Source organism: Canis lupus, chromosome 16 (assembly GCF_011100685.1).
Source record: "Canis lupus familiaris isolate Mischka breed German Shepherd chromosome 16, alternate assembly UU_Cfam_GSD_1.0, whole genome shotgun sequence".
Taxonomy (NCBI): Eukaryota; Metazoa; Chordata; class Mammalia; order Carnivora; family Canidae; genus Canis; species Canis lupus.
The window spans coordinates 39,591,851-39,597,042 of NC_049237.1; the positions used below are offsets into that span (position 1 = coordinate 39,591,851).

Here is a 5,192-nt window from a genome sequence, read left to right on the forward strand (position 1 = left end):
GTTGATGTTAATGTCTTCATGTCAAATTTCTTGTTTCTAATAAGATTTTTCCTGGTTAATCTGCCTCTTTCCTCCACTGCCCAGTCCTCTGGTACCTAAACTGACATGGTGCAGGATAAAGTAAGTTTCTCCATTTGTCCTTCTCCTGAGTGTGAAGTTACCAGAAAGTTCTCTATCAGCAATCCACTCCTACTTTATTTTCAATAGTTTGCTGGGATTTTTGCATTTCTCTTAAAATAAAGTAAACTAACAAGCAGAGAGACGAGGGACAGGAGAGTAATAGCTACCTGCTTCATTGAATATCATAAGATTATAGGGAAATATTTATCTTTCGACATATAATAAATTTCAAATTTCTGAATTAGAGAAGAAATATTTGGAGGTATTGACAAAGATTTTCTCTTTGACCAAACTCTGGTGAGGTTTCTCTCTCTGAACTCTCTTCTTGAGTAGGACCTAATTTGGGGCTTTCCTGTTTATTTCTGCTTTGTCTAATTTTAGAGGAAATCCTACTACATCAGCTTAGCCAGATTTCCCACCCTCAATATCTAAGCATGCTCAATATCTGATCAGGTTCCTCATTCTCCATGATCCCCTATGTGATATTTGATCACACTGGCTTGCACACAGCAAAATTCTGTTAGGTCAGTTTAGCCAGAAAATACCCCCTTACCCCTGGTGTTTCCTTTTGGTAATTTACATCCACTGACCACACACACACCCTGCATCCACTGACCACACACACACCCTGCTCCTTGGCTATGAATTTCCATTCTTCCTTATTTTTGCAGTTGAGCCCACTCTTCCTAATGTTAAACCATGCAGTAGCCCCATCTATTGCAAGAGTCCTTCTAAATAAAACCTACCTCACCGTTCTTTAAAAAGTTTCATGAATAATTTTCTTTCATGACATGGAGCCTCTTCTTACTTTTCAAGTAGTCTATTTCATGAAGCAAAGATGCAATGTGTCATATGGTTAGGCTGAATAAAATGTAAGTGTATGTTTGCATGCATCAATTGCATCAATCAATTGCTAATATAAAGCTTTGCATCAGACCCTTGTTAGAAATGGCAAGACAGATTTTATTCAAACTGTTGAAGTAGAGGAAAGAGACTTTAGTTCAGTTGAATTCAATTGAGAACTGAGTTCAACTCTTAATACAGCAAAGACAGTAGGGATTTATAGCCTACAAGCAGAATGGAGAGGTCAGTGAATGAAAAAAATGCTAAGAGATATCAACCTTAACTGGTTTAACAGATTTCCTACTAAAGGCAGATTAATGACCTAGATATCAAGAATAGGGGGATAAGGATTATGCTCACATATCATGGATCAGAGGATACTCAGTAAAACTGGGTTCAGCAAGCCATGGGCACAGAACATGAAGGTGAAGTCCTAGTCATAAAAATGGGAACTGACATTCTCATCTTGTTTCTAATTTTAGAGGAGAGGGATCCCTGGGTGGCGCAGCGGTTTGGCGCCTGCCTTTGGCCCAGGGCGCGATCCTGGAGACCCGGGATCGAATCCCACGTCGGGCTCCCGGTGCATGGAGCCTGCTTCTCCCTCTGCCTGTGTCTCTGCCTCTCTCTCTCTCTCTGTGTGACTATCATAAATAAAAAAAAATAAAATAAAAAAAGTCTAATTTTAGAGGAGAAACTTTTAGTGTTTCACTATTATGATATTAGCTATAGTTTTGTCATTTTGGGCTTTATCATTTTGAGTCATGTGACTTCTAAACCCATTTGTTTTGAGTTTTTATTATGAATGGATGCTGAATTTTGTCAAATACTTTTTCTGGATCTATTGAGATGATCATGCAATTTTCATACCTCATTTTATAATTGTAGTTTCTACATTGATTGATTTGCATATATTGGACCTCCTCTGCATCCCTAGAATAAATCTCACTTGATTGTGATGAATGATTTTTTAATGTATTTTTTAGTTTGGCTTGCAAATATGTTTTTGAGGATTTTTGTGTGTATATTCATCAGGGATATTGGCCTATAGTTTTCTCTTTTTGTAGTGGTTTCATCTGGTTTTGATGTTAAGGTAATGCTGGCCTCAAAAGATGAAAGTTCTCCTTCTTATTCTAGTTTTTGGAATATTTTGAGAAGGAATAAATATTAACTCTTCTGAGTGTTTGGTAGAATTCACCTGTGAAGCCATCTCAATCTGTACTTTTGTACTTTCTGGGAGTTTTTTGATTACCAATTCAATTTCATTTCTAGTTATTAGTCTGTTCAGATTTTCTATTTCTTCCTAATTCAGTTTTGGAAGATTGTATGTTTTAGGAATTCATCTATTTCTTCTAGATTGTCCAATTTGTTGGCATATAATTTTTTGTAGTAGTCTCTTATAATCCTTTGTATTTCTTTGGTATTAGCTGTAACTTCTGCTTTTTCAGTTTCTATTTTATTTATTTGAGTCCTTTTTATTGTCATGAGTCTGGCTAAATGTTTATCAATTTTCTTTATTTTTTCAAGGAATCAGCTCTAGGTTTTACTGATTTTTCTCTATTGCATTATTCTCGATTACATTTATTTTTACTCTGATCTTTGTTATTTCCTTTTTTTCTACTAACTTGGGGCTTTGAACTTTACATACGTTTAGATTGTTTATTTGAGATTTTTCTTTTCTCTTGAGGCAGACCTGTATTTCTATAAACTTCCCTTTTAGAACAGCTTTTACTGCATACCACAGATTATTTTTGTTTTTTTTAAGTTTATATTTGAATTCTAATTAGTTACAATAGGTCAAAGATGCTCATCCTCAGACACATCCAAGTCTATGTATAGCCTGATTTGGAGGATTTCAAGTCTTAAATCCATATGACCCAGCTCCCCACTCATTGATATTAAACACATGGAACTTGGCGTTCTCAACATCAAAAAGGAGCCCACCTAGCTCCTATGCTCAGACAGACCTATGCTCCAGCTGGCTATTTCAGAAAGTTTGAGCCCAAGCTATACTCCCTCAATTCCAACAGTGATGATGTGGACTTTCTGACAGATAAGGAGAGCTTGTCCAAATATCAGCTGGGTATGCTGCACTTCAGCATTCTGTATGACCTGATGCACAACCACCCGACAGTGAGGGTGATTTAGGCCAAGGACCTGCCACCCCCACCTCCCATGATGACTCATGCCAGGATAAGGCCCACCCAAACCCTTATATTAAGATCTGTCTCCTAACAGACCAAAAGAACTTTAAACAGAGGTGGGTCAAATGCAAGACCCAGAAACTCTTGTTTGAGGAGTGTTATACCTTAGGGACCCCCATGCCGGAAGTGCAGAGGAGGATCCTGCTGCTAACCGTGGTAGATTTTGATAAGTTCTCCTGCCACTGTGTCATTGGAAAGGTTTCCCTACCTTTGTCAGAAGCTGACCTGGTGAAGGATGGGCACTGGTAGAAGGTGCTAATTCCCAGTTCTCAGAATGAAGTAGAGCTGGAGGAGCTGCTTCTGTCTCTGAACTATCTCCCAAGTGCAGGGAGATGGAATGTTGATGTCATTTGAGCCAAGCAACTTCTTTCAGACAGATGTGAGCCAAGGTTCAGCCTCCTTTGTGGAAATCCAATGATATGTGGAAATCCAATGATATATGGACTCAGGCTTGTGAAAACAAAGAAGACTTCCTTCTAAAGAGGCATAACTGATCCTGTTTACAGTAAATCCTTCAGCATCAAAGTTCCCCAAGAAGAACTTAAAAATGCCAACTTAGTGTTTACAGGATAGAACAACTCTGTGACCAGCCTGTGAACAGACCTGGAAACTGATATTGCTGTGGCATAAAGAAACAAGACAATAGCTATGAAAGTAAAAGATTTGAAAAAATAATAAATTTCAGTTAGTTAATATACAGTGAAATATTAGTTTTAGGTGTACAACATAGTGACTCAGCACTTCCATACAACACCTGGTACTCATCCCAAGTGCCCTCTTTAATCCCCATCATCTATTTAACCCATTCCCCCACCATCTCTCCTCCAGTAACCATTGTTTTGTTCTGTGTAGTTAAGAGTCTGTTTCTTGGTTTGCCTCTCTCTTCCCCCATCTTTTCTTGTTTGTTTTGTTTCTTAAATTCTACATATGAGTTCAATCATATAGTACTTGTCTTTCTCCAACTGACTTATTTTGCTTAGCATTATACTCTCTAGCTCCATCCATGTCTTACAAATGGCTAGATTTCATTCTTTTTTATAGCTAATATTCCTTTCTACATATATATAATCTTCTTTAACCATTCATCAGTCAATGGAAACTTGGGGTGTTTCCATAATTTGGCTATTGTAGAGAATGTTGCTATAAACATCATGGTGCATGTATCCTGTTGAAGTAGCATTTTTGTATTCTTTGGGTAAATACCTAATAATGCAATTGCTGGATCCTAGGGTAGTTCTAGTACTAACTTTCTGAGGAAACTCCATATTGTTTTCTACAGTGGCTGCCCCAGTTTACATTCCCACTAACAGTGAAAGAGGGTTCCCCTTTCTTCACATCCTCATCAACTCCTCTTGTTTCTTGTGCTATTGACTTTAGCCATTCTGACAGATGTGAAGTGATATCTCATTGCTGCTTTGATTTGCATTTCCCTAATGATTAGTGATGATGAGCGTCTTTTCATGTGTCTGTTGGTCAACTGTATGTCTTCTTTGGAAAAGTGTCTATTCATGTTCTTCATTGACTGATTGCTTAGTAGAATATTGTTTAACTTCCACATTTTTTTAATCTTTTTTTTTTTTTGTAATTGACTTCTAGTTTCATAGCATTGTGGTTGGAAAAGATGCTTGATATTATTTCCGTCTTCTTAAATTTATGGAGATTTGTTTTGTAGCCTAATATGTGGCTTAACCCAGAAAATGTTTTATGTGCACTTGAAGAGAATATGTATGCTGCTGTTTTGGGATGAAATATTGTTTATATCTGTTAAACTCATCCAGTTTAATATGTCATTTGGAGCTGCTGTTTCCTTATTAATTTTCTGTCTGGAAAATCTATCCATTAATGAAAGTGGGATGGTAAAGTCCCCTACTGTTATTATGTTATTGTCAATTTCTCCCTTTATGTCTGTTAATGTTTGCTTTATATACTTAGGTGCTCCAGGTTTGGGTGCATAGATACTGAAAATCATATATCCTTTTTTTTTTTATTGATCCCTTCACGATTGTATGTGTAGTACTCCTATTTTCT

General features: G+C 37.1%; 1 pseudogene; it reads left to right on the forward strand.

The window, feature by feature from the left end:
* The first annotated feature begins 1,369 nt into the window (after positions 1 to 1,369).
* LOC100688141 lies at positions 1,370 to 3,737 on the forward strand (annotated as a pseudogene).
* Positions 3,738 to 5,192: the final 1,455 nt, after the last annotated feature.